The following is a 16,250-nucleotide window of genomic DNA, read 5'->3' on the forward strand; positions in this document are numbered from 1 at the left end:
AGGCTGGGAAGGCAGCCAGAGGGTTCCAGGCTGGGAAGGCAGCCACAGGGTTCCAGGCTGGGAAGGCAGCCAGAGGGTTCCAGGCTGGGAAGGCACCCAGAGGGTTCCATGCTGGGAAGGCAACCAGAGGGTTCCATGTTGGAAGGTTGAAAGGGGGTGTGTTCCAGGAAAAGGGGACAGAGCTCCAGGGAAGCCAGGGAAGCCAGTGTGAACAGTGGTGATATAGTCTGTGTTAGAAAAAGAGGGCACGCAGTGAGGTAGCCAGATGCCCAGCCGGGCTACTGTTTAATATTTTGTTGTAAAGGTATGGAGTGTGCTGTAACACTTGGCTAAGGAAACAAATACTGCTGGTATTTTGGACTTTTGGAGTCTGCTGTCTCTTGTCTGCCCTGTAAGCATCCCGTTACCATGAGCAACCCCCCAGTGATCCACCACACTTCCCTTTATTGATTCCTTTCTACATTCTATCCTTTCTATGTACATATTGTCCCCTTTTCTTCCTTTCAACCATCATTCCTCCCCATCTTCCATTTCCTTCTCTTTTCTTCAACCATCTTTCCTTCCCTCCTTTCTTTCTTTTCTCATTTTTTTTACCTTAATTCTTCTCTTCTTCTTTCTTTTTCTCTTTTCCTTTTCTTCTACCCTTTTTCTTTTTCTTTTCCTTTCCTGTGGTCTATTCCCTTCCATTCCCTCTAACATTCTTATTTTCTGTATTGTTCATTTTCATCTTCCTTTCCTTCAGTCCTCCCTTTGTCCATTTTGTTCTACCTCCTAATCTTTCTATCTTCCATATCATTCCCTCTTCTTCTTTTCACCATCCTCCTTCCTCTCCATCTTCTTTACTTACCTTCTTCCTTTTCTCATTCAGTTCCATTTTCTATACCCTTCAACTTATTTCCTTCTTTCCTTCCTATATATATCCAGCTGCAATTTTTACGCGTTTCGCAGATGATTGAGACTGATATCAGAGTTCCACTGATACATCTATTTAAAACATTTGAAAACATTCTGGTACTGTTTGATCTCCTACTGGAGACAGGCGGGCAGCACCGATATCTGCAGGTGGCCCTGAACTTTTCTATTTATATTGTAAAAAAAACAGCCAAGGTGAATTCCTTTAGGTCCCAATCATTAAACATTCGTTTTATAGTTCTGATTATATTCTGTATGCAGAGACGCTTCTATATTGTGGTAAATGGGTGCTGCCCAGGGCCATCGGTGGAGTCTTTCATCTTTCTTCCCACCATCCTTCCTCCTTCAACTAGTAAATCATTGAGGGGCCATTCCCATTTCACCATCCTTTTCCATCATGTCAAGCATTTATATGCAGTACAATATGGCAGCACATTCATCTGACACAGGATCAGACCAGATTGTGCACATACAGCAATTTTCCTGCACAGTGCGGGGCGTTATATTGTATTCTGGTGCCCTACACTACATATGTATCAGAGCTGCATCCCTTTAGCATGTTAGGGTGCTATTTGGAATAAATGTGGTGCCATATTTATGTTTTGGCCCCCATGTGCAGCTCTATAGAGACTTCAGATCCCTCCCTATCAGTATCTGGACCTCGCCGTCATCTCCAGCATCAGCGGGGTGACAAGGTTTTGCGGTAAATGAATAGACTTGTTCCCTTTGCTTCCAGGAGTTGTCTCTTGCTATTAATAATCGCTGTAACACGCCAAGAGGATAACTTCCGTAAACAGCATTTGCAATGATCTGCTAGGAGAAAAAAAAAAACGCAATTGCATTTTCTTCCCCTGAGCGCAGACTGCTATATCACTCCATGGCTTTTTAATAGGAAGGATAAATTCTCTTTAAATTTACGCATGCTTCACAGTCCCTTTCTTTTGTTGCGATGATACACAACGAGGACTGAGGGCGCTGTGAATTTCGCTCGCTGACGCTGTGACAGTTTGAAGGGGGAGTAAATTCGAGCTTTCAAAATAAACTGCTAAAAAGGATGTTGTTACTATAATAAAAAAATCAGCTGCAGAACTTTGTGCATAGGGATACACCAAATGACGCAAAATTTGCTGCGAAAAGGAAGGGGGCATCAGGGTGATTGGTTCATATGTAATTCAAGGATGGGTCCACTATAAAATGTGACCAGATGGCTAAAAGGTTCACTGACTTCTAACTTCTAAAATCTCCATCAAATCCAACACAATTACCCCGATTTATTAAAGCTCTCAAAGACTGGAGAAAATACACTATTATGGGAGAACCTGAGGATCTCAGCAAACCTGGAATGGATTTCTTAAAAATCATAATTTGGCAATTCCGGTCCAGATCTTTTCCAGGTTTGCTGGATCACTTAGGTTCTCCCATAATAGTCTATCACAGGGTTTCTCAACCTTCTTAACGTTTGATATACCTTTAAGGTCCCATGAAACTTCTTCTATAATTACTAAATCCTCGGCTCACCCCATAAGAACCCCTAGCAACCTCTGGAGGAATCCCGGTTAGGAAACACTGATCTATCTTCAGGTGCCATGAATTTAGACATTCCACCCACAAAGGCCTCAAAAACTGGGTGGAGGAGTCCAAAATTATTAATACAAATACTTGAGAAGCTCAGGGCAGGTAGTTGGATATTTGGATTTCTGGACAGGACTAATATTTTAATTTAAAATGTTACGATTGCCTGTTATCCGTCTTTTTATTTTAGTTGGTACAATGATTTCAATGACACAAAGCACTAATTGTAGCCTCGGAGAATGGGAGTCTTTCTCTGTAATATAGCTGGGGTGACATTATTAGAACCCAAGTTGTACAAAAGTATGTCAGCCTGAACATAGAATAAAAGTGTCATTAAATTTTACATTGGAGGATCAATAAATGTGATTTTGGGAGCAGAATCTAAAAGATTTGATTGGACTGATGTATGTATGTGGCTTGTAGAGGAGATTTGGTAACACTTCCTAGCCTGTCAATGGTGGTGCAAAATGCAGGTAACCCCTCCTAAGGCCAAGGAGTGCACGGATCACCTTCATATTTATTAGGAGCATGCAATCACCACCTGGATGCTACAGTTGGCCAAGTGCACACGAGCGCAGCCATATTTGTTAATGGCGATGATGGAAATCACCATGGAATTGGCTCGCGGCATGCAACGGCCATCTGGGGGAAGCAAGCGTCAGGCACAAAATTACATTTCAGACGGATTTATTCTGAAACAGCTGTATGAATAATGATGCGCTCACAGTTTGCGTTCTGCTTGAAAAAGTGACTATGTCTAGCCGCTGGGAAATAAAAAAAAGTTTAAAAAATCCTCCCGTTAGGCAAAAGTAAAATGAAAAAAAAAAATGAATATTTACCCAGTTTTTTTTTTTCTTTAAGCAAAAGATGATTTTTCAGGAAGTGTCTAAGACAGATCATAAAGGGAAATCATCCTCCGAGGTGTCTATAATGAATCTCTGGGTTTTTCGTCAGTTCAGTCGGCACGGATCTCTGCTCTTCGCTCGCCGTGCTCCGCGTCACGTTTACGTCTCTCTATAAGTTCAGGTTTGGTGCTTGATGGATTGCTGTCTAGCGGCGAATGATGAATAACCGGAGAGGGGTGCAGCCATCTCTGAAGTGCGAGCGCCTGACAGCCCCCATAAATCATCGCTCTCACACATCGCACGCTTGTCCCACGTCCCACCCAACACATTAACGCCAAGCAAATCACCTGCAATTAGAATGGCATTTTCCCCATTCTCACTGATAAAAGGAATTGTACATTTTTTTTTAGGAAAAGTAAACTGATAAAATAAAAAGCGGTGAATAAAATGTTATAAGATGATTGTCTTTGCAAACTTTTTTTTGCAATTTGTATCTATTGTTCTTTCTGTATTATTATTTTCTCTTTTTTATTTCATTGTTTTTTTTTCATTGTTTTTTTTCTACCCTCAGGGACCATTCTTGCCATGTGCATTGGGCTGCTTATAAAAGCCCACAGCAATCACAAGCCAAAATCCATTGCTTCCAATAGGCTCAGGTGTGCGCTGGGCGATAATGGAACTTGCTGCATTTAAACACTCGGCGAAGCATAATAAAACTCCCTTTGCTCATCCACTTTTTCTGCCAAATAAGAATCCTAATAATCAGTAAATCATGTTCTAGTTTAGGCTAAAATGTATTTTTACTCTTTAAAATGTTTTTTTATTTGGTTAAACCAATCATTATTTGTTTTTCCAGTGGCCTAAATAAGGGCTGTCATATGCCAGCATGTTTTGAGCTAAAATGTGTCCCCATCTCTCAAAATAGGGAGATATGGATGTCATCATCTGCAAACAATCACGCCTGATATCTATGCAAGCTGTAGATTCGGGTCCAGATCATCACGGATATTGCACACAGGAATATAACATGGTGCTCAAACTGTGCAGATGTGATGAGTGAAGAATATGCAGCAACAAAGGTTAGTGGGCATTAAGAAAAGGACATGGAGAGTCAGATTAAGGAAAAGGAAATAATGTATTTAGTTTCCTGTTGTGAACAAAGATATGAATACTGATGCAAAACAAAAATCAAATGCAACAGAAGCTGACCTGTTCCAAATCACGGCAACCCTACTCCAACCATCATGAGTTCAAATTCTCTCCAACTTTTACCAAATTCTTTCCAACTTTTACCAAATTCTCTACAACTTTTACCCCATGCAGATTTTGACTTTTTGGCCAGCAGTGATGCTTTTATCATCTTTATCATGGATCAGATCCCTGTTGCTGAAATAAATTTCATTAAAGCAAAATTAAAGGTAAAATTTACATCTGCTCCAAAATAAATGCAAACATGAAATGGTTCAATTGTTTCTTTTCATCTTTCAGAAGCCACGTGCCATGCTCACCTCATTTTTTTGGAAAAGGGGGTAGGGTGTTAGAATGTCTAACAAATAAGTGTGATAGTGGGGTCTTGTTCACATCTCTAAACCCTCAGATGACTATGGCTATGCTTTCAGTAATTCTATTTAGACTCAGCCCAGCAGTTCTGGTATATTAAACCCCGGGGCAGCAGTTAAGGATTATTCTCTTGGTGAAAAAGCTGTTTTCTTAGCCCAGTGATGAATTCAAGCAAAATGGGGCTTTAGGTGGGGTAGCAAATTTGCACCCGCCCAATATTAACTAATGACACTGCAATGGGTGCATACTGTATAAGCCACCATATCTGAATTGTCCATACTGCCATGGATCCTCCCCATCAGACACTCAAATCTATCTGTCTACCCCTGACTTGTCTCAGTCCTGGATGAGGTCTAATGCTGCCTGTCGGCCATCACATCTTGGATGTCTAAATGATTTCTGAAACTCAACCTGGGTAAAGGGGAACTCATCATCATCCCCCCCTCAAATTCCAAATCTCCCCCTGACATATTTCTGTTACTAACACTGTTATTCGTCCCTCTCCTCAGACACGTTGTCTTGGCGTCACCTTCAATTCTGCCCTCTCATTTACCCCCCATATTCAGAACATTTCCAGGTCCTGTCATTTTCACTTGCTGCAGCCAGACTCATCCATCCTTCCAACCTACCTACCCACCTACCTACCCCATACACAGCCTTCCCACCGCTCTTCTTCTGCTGCATCTCTTTGTAGTTCTCTTCATTGGCTTCCATTTCCCCTGAGAATCAAATCCATCTCCTGTGCTTTGCCTTCAAATCCCTCCACAGTTCTTGTCCCACTTACCTTTCTGACCTGATAGAAAAATCCCCCCCTAGCCGCTCTCATCACTCCTCCAGTGACCTAATAATGACTTCTTATAACCTCATCACACGCACGGCTCCAAGACTCTTCTAGAGCTGCCCCGACTTTCTGGAATTGGAACCAATCCATATCCCCCTTCCTATTGTGTAATACTTCCCCCAGCTCTTAGATTGTAAGCTCTTCAGGGCAGGGTCCTCTCCTCCTCCTGTGTCACTATCTGTATCTGTCTGTCATTTGCAACACCTATTTAATGTACAGCGCTGCATAATATGTTGGTGATATATAAATACTTTTTATTATTAATAATAATAATAATAATAATAATAATCAGATGCCAACATCTAAACAACATTTCTACATGTGTTCCTACTTTGTGGAGTAACAAACAGGGGCAATTCTCCTGCAGAAGAATAAAAGCTGCAGCTAGACTCCCTGGACATCCATTGGGCCCCGTGCTCCTTTCTAAGGTTGCTTTGTAGATGAACCACTGTGACTTTGCCTGGGTCCAGGAGCAGCAGCTTCCTCTAAACTCTCCCTGGATACTTCCTAGCATAGAAGATTAAGCAAGATGCACCATCTGGTAGGAAACCTGGATTGATACACACAAAGCCAATGAATACAGAGAGCAAGATTGTTGGTTCTACATATTCAATGATATGAGTGTAAGTTCCAAAGCCAACTTCAAGGCCAATTGCATTCTGGGGTCCCCATGCTAGTGCTGAATGCATACACATCCTATACAAACATTGGGTGCATGAACAATAGGACACATATCTGAATTTATGAAAATCTTACACTTCAACCTTAACCTTCGTATCAAAATAAGAATTATTCTTCACTTTCCAGCCCCTCTACACAATTCTCAGCATGCAACTAGCCCAATGCAATATATAGGAAAACCCAAAATGGTAGGCACCCTGTGTGGGCAGAGCCAAACACAAGGTGGAAGGCCACCCAAACATTTATTACCTTATTACATTTATTACAGCACATAAATGATTCACTTGAATATGGTTATGGTTACCTTCCACACTGCCTTCCAGAACCTCCATAAGAAGACGACCAAAGCAATCCATAAGTAAAATTTAGGAAGGTTCTGAAAATGTAAAAAGAAGCTTAGACTGGCTATGCAAAAAATACCATTTGGGATATTCCCGAAGAAGGACGATGGAGATGGCAATTTCTTCACACAATACTCTGGCCAGGTAAATGTCACCCAGTAAGGGTTTATATCTATTTTACCCTACTGATCTCCCTACTGATACATGCAGGGGGCAGTTATACATCACAGGGAGGGCAGAGGTGCCTCGGGTGTACATGATGTGATTGACAATTTGGCTTCAGCTATGGGGGAATTCTGATTCTGGGGCAGAGTTTTGTTTCTGTACTATGCAACAATGATTAGGAAATGAATAAATCATACTGTGGCAAAGGAAGGGGCTGCTTTAATCAGTATTTTTAAAATATTTAAATGAAGGAAGAAAATGAAATATTTTATATTATGTTATAGTTATTATTGATATTTCATGATTTTCCTTTTGTCTTGAAACATTCCTAACTTTTATGCATATCAGTCTTCCTTGTTTCCTCCTTAATTTTCATTGGGTGCCATGTTTCTCTGCCATTGGTGGTAAGAGGAGTATGTTACCTTTGCCTAACTACCTACAATATAATACTGTTTGCCTGAGCAGCCATTTGCCAGACTCAATGGGGGCTGGAGGTTTGATTAATTCTGTGCAAGTTTTGGGGGCTTTTGAGGTGGATCAGGATACATAGACAGTGTGTGGGGGGATAACACCATATGGTTTGCCATTGTCATATTCTGCCTGTAGAATAATGTTCTCATGAACAGGATCCACATATTTCACAGCTGACATTGAGCACAATTGCATCTTACTAGCAAACAAGATTTGTCGCTGATGTCTGCAAGCCCTAGGAAAGAACCAATCAGAGTGGGTATTGATCCTGTGATCACAATGACAACTGCAATATGGTGGTCACATGTGGTTTGTTGGAAAATGAACCTCTCCTGGCTCCACCTATTAGGCTATTTCTATAAAATCAAAAGAAAAAAAATACCCCCCCTGCACTCTTCTTTGCATCTCAATACCCTTCTGGTCACAATTGAGTTGATCTTTCTTCTCCTACAATATTTTTATGTTCCTTGAACTTTTTACCTTGACCAACGTCACCTTCAAACATCAACCTAAAGAAGAAAAACATTTAGCGCCATTCTTCACTTTTTTCCCCATGCGGGATTCCGGATTTAAGACCTGAAGATTATTGAAGGCAGCGGCTTTCCGCTCGGTTACCTGGCTGAGCGAAACAACATTACACACAGTCCGGGATCTGAATGTGACCTTTACCTGTCATGGGGAAAATTCTATCAAGGCCTTTTTATGGATGACTAAAAACCTAAACAATTTCTCCATTCCCCGGACGTGAAAAATAGTTCCAGCCAAATATAAAAACTTCACTTTGGAACAAATAACGGCTTGGATGTAACCATTTTCCACAGGAACGGCCTCTCCGCTGCTATGTCTTTTAATCTATTTTTGTCACATTAGTTTTAAATCTTTTCTCGACTGTACCCGACATTAATCTGCCTCGTATCTCGCCTGTTCTGGCTTTAAATGAGTCCCCTTTGTGCGCTGCATCACCTCCTGCATTACGCCAAGCTGCACATGTACTAAAGGTTTGACAGGGATGAAGAAAAGGTTCATTTAGTGAATGCCGGGCCCTTGGATTGTGCCAAGGTAACAGAGCTCAGCCTCAATTACGTGTCCACTTTCATCATATATTCTTATGACCGCAGATCTTTGTGGTCACCTAGTTCTTAATATTTTCTATAATAGGATCATTATACATATCACGCGTAATGAAATGTCAGATGATTTTTAAAAATGGTGATAAAAGGCTAAACGCTGTGCCAGGTTTCTTTGGCTGTCCCCATTTGAGAAATTTCTTCCTGACCTGTTGAAACTCAGGGCATGGCTGAGACAAGCTAGCTGGAGCAGACAAGTATGGCAGGAAAGGCCACTTAGATGCTTTAAACGGGTGGATAGAGATTCACAGTCTGAAATCAATTTAACACTTTGTGATTTATTGCAGAACATGGCTGTTATTGTCAAACTTTTGCTCTGGTCATTCAATGGCACTCTAATGGTATTCATTCTGCAGCCATCATTCTCAACCTCCTGCAGACCCTCCCAATATCGTCTCCTTCAGTCACCCTATAGCTTCATGCAGCACCCTGCATCCAATCCCAATATTAGAGTCCTCCAGGCCCCCCAATATATTACCTGACTGTATACAATCCCAACATTAGAGTTCTCCAGCCCCCCCAATATATTACCTGACTGCAGTCAATCCCAATATTAGAGTCCTCCAGCCCCCCCAATATATTACTTCCCTGCATCCAATCCCAATATTAGAGTCCTCCAGCCCCCCCAATATATTACCAATCCCAATATTAGAGTCCTCCAGCCCCCCCAATATATTACTTCCCTGCATCCAATCCCAATATTAGAGTCCTCCAGCCCCCCCAATATATTACCTGACTTTATCCAATCCCAACATTAGAGTCCTCCAGCCCCCTCAATATATTACCTGACTGCAGCCAATCCCAATATTAGAGTCCTCCAGCCCTCCCAATATATTACCTTCCCGCAGCCAATCCCAATATTAGACTCCTCCAGCCTTCCCAACATATATATTATATTACCTCCCTGCATCCAATCCCTATATTAGAGTCCTCCAGCCCTACCAACATATATATTATTATACCTCCCTGCATCCAATCCTATTATTAGAGTCCTCCAGCCCTCCCAATATATTACTTCCCCGCAGCCAATCCCAATATTAGACTCCTCCAGCCTTCCCAACATATATATTATATTACCTCCCTGCATCCAATCCCTATATTAGAGTCCTCCACAGCCCTCCAACTTTATCACATGCCTGCAGCCAATCCCAATATTGGCCTTCTTCAGCCCTCCCATTTTATCAGCCAATCCTAATATTAGAGTCCTCCAACCTTACTTTATTAACTACCTGCAGGCCATCCCAATATCTACCTCCTGCAGCCATACCCCCAATTAGTTTCATGCACCACCCTGCATCCAATCCCAATAATAGCCTTCTGCAGCACTCCCAATATATCATCTGCCTGCAGCCAATCCTACTGTCAGCCATTTGCAACCAAACCCACTATTTGCTTTCTACACTTACCCCACTAGTCTCTGCCGCCCACTCTACCAGCATCCGCCTCTGGTCCTTTTACATTCCTGCTACTTCCACAATCAGTTTCCTGTAGTCCTTCTCACTGTCAGCCTTATGCAACCAAACCCACTATTTGCATTTTGCAGCTTCCCCATCAGCCTCCATCAATCAGTTCCCCTATCAACCTCCTGCTGCCAATTCTACTATGACATTCCTGTAGCCACATCTACATTCAGTTTCCTGTAGTCACTGCCACTGTCAGCCCCATGCAGCCACTTTGCTCTATTGGCTTCATGCAGCCACCTACCACTGTCACCCTTCTGCAACCAACCCCAATATCAGTTTCATGCAGGTCATTTTTGGCATAAATATCCTTGTCTGTAAAATAGAAAGTTTTTGCTCTGTGCCAGGAGTATTATATGTCAATGCACAAATATTTCCGTAAGTGTGGACTAGAACATGAGCCGTCCTAACCATCAGCAGCTAATACATTCATGGTTAGGCTGCAGCTTTTATGTCAGCGGTACACTCCATTACACTGGATTGTTAAGCGCGGCCTGCTTTTACGACTTCTGTAATTGGTGCCATGTATCTGGTACCAGGAGCTGCCCCAGCACAAACTAAATTAGCAAGGACGTACATCCAAAGGAGAAATCTATGCAGAGAGTTTATTTTTTTTGGTTTGTATCTACAAATTCACAATGAGATCATTTTGCAGCTGCAATATGCTTTAAAGTGAGCTCACATTTTATTTATTTTTTTATTCACATGTTTTTGTGTTTTTATATCTTGTTTCTACACCTGGTGAAGTTTTATTAGGTACACCTGCTTGTTAACACGAACAGCCAAACAGCATGATAAAAAATACAGCACAGCTCTAGGCAAAGGCACAAACGATTCTAGGACGGTGCCAGCTTCAGGGGCTCATTAGACTCTTTACTATAAGGACATAGAAATATAAAGTGCAAGGAATGGAAACAAAATCATTTAATAAAGTGTCAAATGGGGAATTTCCCCAAGGCCACCTTCTGATGCTCTCTGCCTCTCAATAGTTGTGGATCCAATGACGTCCATTGGTTTGCCTAGAAAAATTGTTTGGTTTAGTTTGGATCATTATGACCTTAGATGTTCTCATTTAAATTAAAACACATGTTTAAAATTCAGTATATATTTTAAAAGCCAACCTGCCATTTTTCCTAATCAAGGCAAAGTCAAAGATAGGTCACTCTCTACTCACCCACTGATACCTACTTCTTGTTCCCATTTTTCAATGACATGAATCCACTCCCTTTGTAAAAGTTGTGTTGAATGATATTAAAGGTTGAATAGGGTGACATGTGACAGTGCTTAGGGCTGGGGATTGGCTACCGAAACCTTATGACTGCATTGGGGTAGGACGGGGAGAAGGTTCCCTATCCAAGAATGTTTTTTATTGTATCAATATCGGTTTATTGGTTATGGTTTATTGTATTGCTAGGCTAGGTAGAAGAAGAGAATCTATCATTTTGTGATTATTTGGCAGAAGAATAGGAATTGCCAGGTTCCATTTAACCCAACCAGCAGTTCAGCAATCTAAAGCATTGCAAATACTTTCAAAACTGAACTGTGGTAGACACCTGACAACTAGATAATAGATATTTACCAGTTAGATGGTAGACATTTAACAACAAGGAGATGGATACTCTAAAACAAGATGGCAGATACTCAACAACTAGGTTATAGATACTCAACATTAATGGTAGATTCCCAACAACTAGATATATTAGTAGATACACAACAAGTAGACAATGCATATTCACCAGTTAGACAGGAAATATTCAACAAGTATGTGGCGGATACTCTAAAACAAGATAGTGGATACCTTACAACTATAGATAGTGATAGATACTCAACACCTATGGTAGATTCCCAACAGCTAGATACAGTAGAAGATACTCAACAACTAGGTGGTGGATATTGTAAAACAAGATGACAGATACCTAACAACTAGGGTATATATACTTAACATCTATGGTAGATTCCCAACAACTAGATAAAGTAGTAGATACCCAACAACTAGATAATAGATATTCACCAGCTAGATGGTAGATAGTCAACAACTATATGGTATTATACAATAACTAAACAATAAATGTTTACCTCTAAGATGGTAGATATTCAACAACTAGGTGGTGGATACTCTAAAACATGATAGTAGATACCCAACAACTAGATAGTGGATATTCAATAATTAAATTGTGTTATCCAACAACTAGGTGGTAGATAGCTAACATCTATGGTAAATTCCAAACAACTATGGTAGACTCTAAACAGCTAAATATTAGATACCCAATGGCTGGATAGTAGATACCTCACAACTAGATGGTGGATACTCATCAAGTAGGTGATAGATACTCAACATATATATGGTAGATTTACATCAACTATGGTCGATATCATGTAAGTAGTTGGTAAATACCCAACAATCAGATGGTAGATACTCAACAACTAAATGCCAGATTGTAGATACGTATTTACCAGATGGTGGATACCCAATAACTAGATGGTAAACATTGTAATTATGGGGCATGATGCCGGACATGTTAAAAATAGATTTTGAGATTACGTACAAATCCTGGCAAATTTCATCCAGTAGTAGTAGTAGCCCACTTTTGCTACTACATGAGTTCCTCTAAAAGAAGAAGAAACAATTATTACAACCCAACTGGGCAAGTGCAGGGCTCGAAGTGGGTGCTTGTGCTGATAGGTAATAACAGGTCCTTTGCTCTTTTAGAAGGTCCCACACATTGCTCATATTGATGTCACTAATCTTTTGGTAGAGTGCATACTTCCACCGAGTCCTCCACTGCGTATGTGTGACAGGTGCTCTTTGAAAAGCGTAAGTCAAACAAATCACAAAAGTACAAGTCATTCTAATGAAAGAGATGGTTACCATGCCATAAAGCTGGAGTTCCAGATCTTTATTCTTCTGTAACATCGTGAGTTGATGGCATTGATCTCTGCTTCATGTAGTTTCCTTGGAGACAAGGAGCAATCTTATTTTCTGAATAATATCTTGTTGCTGTCAGCCCATGTCAGCTGGCCATGTCACAACAAAACTCTAAAACTTAGTCATCCTGTTTTCTCCTTTCCACTGTCATATGACAGCAAAGTGCTCTGTGAAGCCAAAGCCAGGGGTTCGGGCTCCAGCAAATCCAAAGAGATGGAGATTTCTAGTGTGATGTGGGCTTAGAAGGTGAAAGAGTGCTGTGTTCAACACACACACATATATATATATATATATATATATATACCAGGAGCAGGGAGTAACTAGCATATTGGGCGCATATGGTTCGCATATGGACTGCATAGAGGAAGCAGACTTGCTTATGGAGAATGGATGGTGCAGAGCATATTATAGTGGGGGCCATGGAGCAGAGGTCTCTATAATGGAGGACATACGTGATTATGCAAAGTGAATGGTGTGGGGTATACTATAGTGGGGGCCAAGGTGTGAAGGGCTCCTTTGAGAAGGATAAGGTTGCTTATGTATAGTGGATGGTGCGGGGTATAATAGAGCGAGGGTCACAGTGCAGAGGGCTTCATGGAGGAGGACAGGGCTGCTGATGTAAGATGGATGGTATGGGGTATAATATAGTAGACGTCATGGTAAGGAGGTCTTCATGGAAGGGGACAAGGCTGCCTATAGAATGTGAATGGTGCAGGATATATTATATATAGGGCCATGGAGCATGGGCTGTGCAGGAGAGGACATAGATTGGGTATGCTACAGAGAGGGCTTCATAGCGGAGGACAAGGGCAGCTTACATAAAGTGTATGGTTTGGGGTATATTACAGTGGGGGCAATGGTGGAGGGCTCTGTGGAGGGGGATAGGGATTCTTATGCAGTTTTGACAGCGAGGAGTATAATATAGTGGGGTCCATGGTGGAGGGCTCCACGGAGGAGGACAGGTTTGCTCATGTAATGTGGATGGTGCACTGTAAAATATAGTAAGGGCCATGGAGTGGGGGGGGTTCCATGGGGTAGGACAGGGCAGCCTATGTAAAGTGTATAGTGTGGGGAATAATATAGAGTGCGCCGTGGTGCAGAGGTCTCCATGGAGGTAGACCTGCCTGCTAATGCAATATGGTTGGTGAAGGTTTTAATATAATTGGGTGGTGCAGGGTGTATTATAGTGAGGGCCATGGTACAGAGGGCACCATGGAGGAGGACAGGTTTGTTTATGTAACGTGGACGGTGCAGGGTATAATATAGTAAGGGTCATGGAGTGGAGGGCTCCATAGAGTAGGAAGGGAAGCTTATGTATAGTGTGGGGTATATTATAGAGGGGGGCATGGTGCAGAGGTCTCCATGGAGGTAGACCTGTCTGCTAATGCAATGTGGTGATGGGTATAATATAGTTGGGCCATGGTGTAGGACAACATGGAGGGTAGGTATATGTAATGTCAGTGGTGTAGAGTATATTATATAGTACAGAGAGCTCAATGGAGGTGGACAGGTTTATTCATTTAAAGTGGATGGTGCAGGGTATAATTTAGTAGGGCCATGACACCAGACACCTGGATCATGTACGGTACAGTGTACAATTTAGTGAGCACCATGGTATGTAGGAATGTATGGAGGGGCCATATAATATGGACCATGGGGCAAAATTTAATGTACACTGCTGCGTAATATGTTGGTGCTATATAAATCCTTAACAAAAATTTAATAATAATAAGACTTATGGAGAGGAAAAGAGCTGCTTATGGAATGACGATGGGTGGGGATCAATATAGTGAGGGCTATGTGCTATGGACTCCATGGAGCCTACAAGAGGCACAATGGTGCCATGTTCATAGCTTCGTAAGTAATTCTCATTCACATATAAAATGATTGTGTGACTGCAGTGGGCACCTTTAATGATAACTTCAGACCACGTGTACCCACTGCACCTGGGATCTTTTTATAAAACAGTAAATCTGACACTCACCAAACCTTTTCCAGTAGAAAATAGCTACAGCTATATAAAAGAAAATAGATATAGCTCTATGGTTGTGATGAATTCTCCACCAGAGAATGTTTGGTGAATGTCAGATTCACTGCTTTATAAATAGACTCATTAATGTATTGCCTGTCTCTAAACCCCTCATCCTCCCTCCGCCGGCTCTCTCTCCGCCCAGGGTCTCCGATGCAGTCTTAGCGACTTGTTTACTTGAAACAAAACAAGCTCCACGCCGGCTTGTGAATCACGATGGAGCGTTTCTGCAGATTTACGAGGCCGTTTCTGTCAGCCGGGGAGCGTTAAAGGGAAATAATGTACTTTCAGTGGCAGTAAAACAGAAGACGGGGCAGGGTTCCCTTTTTCTACCCGAAGATCTTTATTGGGTGACGTTGTTGGATGTGCGGTTCGCTCCTTTCAGAGTACAAATAATTCTTTTGCATCTAGCAGCCACTTGTTTTTCTAATGGCCATGTATGCACACTCAATATCCTGGAATAATGGCACCTAATTAGAGCTAGCATTTAAAAAATAATAGAAGTGGCACTTAGCGAGGTCCCTGGGGGCTGCTTAAACCAACTCAGACGACAATGCTAAGAAACGCAGCAACTCCGAAAAAAAGTATTTTGTCCAAAAAAAGTATTTTGTGGCAGTTCTGATAGGAACAACTTCCATGTTTCTGGCTCTGGCTGTTGTCTACATCCAGCATGTTGTGGCTGCCCAATTATAAAATAGATATAACTGGATGACACGAAGGGGCCATTCATAAAGAAGTGGCGAGCAGATAACAGGTCATGACCTGGCAGCGTGATATCACCACCCCTCATACCTCTTTTTCCACCTTTTTCTTCTTCTACCCTCAATTTATCCCCAAAAAACCCCCCAGCCCACTATTTGGAAGAAATTGACCTTGTCAAAAGTTTATTAATCACAAAAATTTTATCCCTCAAACATTCACATCAATAATTTCCATACTATAACTGAATCTTCACACAACATTGTCCATCTTTAAATTACTGGCACCTCCTTACTAGTTGCAGGTCCTTGGGGGCGTTGATCAAAATCTTGGGGGCGTTGAGTCTGCCCCCCTTTTTATTGAACCTTCTGCTTCCAGGTGAATCACCCCACGTCGAGAAAGGGACCAATCTGACCCTCGGCTCTGCCACCACTTGCACTACCATTACTTTGGGAGGCGCTACACCTAAGGCGGGTCGTCCTACCATGACAGTCACTACTATACTGACCCTAAATTGCCCCCCCTAAAACTTTTAAGATCGGGGGGGGGGGGAGTTGTCCCGCTTCTTCTTGCTGGAATGATTCTCCTTCTCTTACTCCCCTGTCTCACACTTCTCCCCAA

The sequence above is a fragment of the Pyxicephalus adspersus genome, chromosome 11 (assembly GCF_032062135.1).
Source record: "Pyxicephalus adspersus chromosome 11, UCB_Pads_2.0, whole genome shotgun sequence".
In the NCBI taxonomy this organism is placed as follows: domain Eukaryota; kingdom Metazoa; phylum Chordata; class Amphibia; order Anura; family Pyxicephalidae; genus Pyxicephalus; species Pyxicephalus adspersus.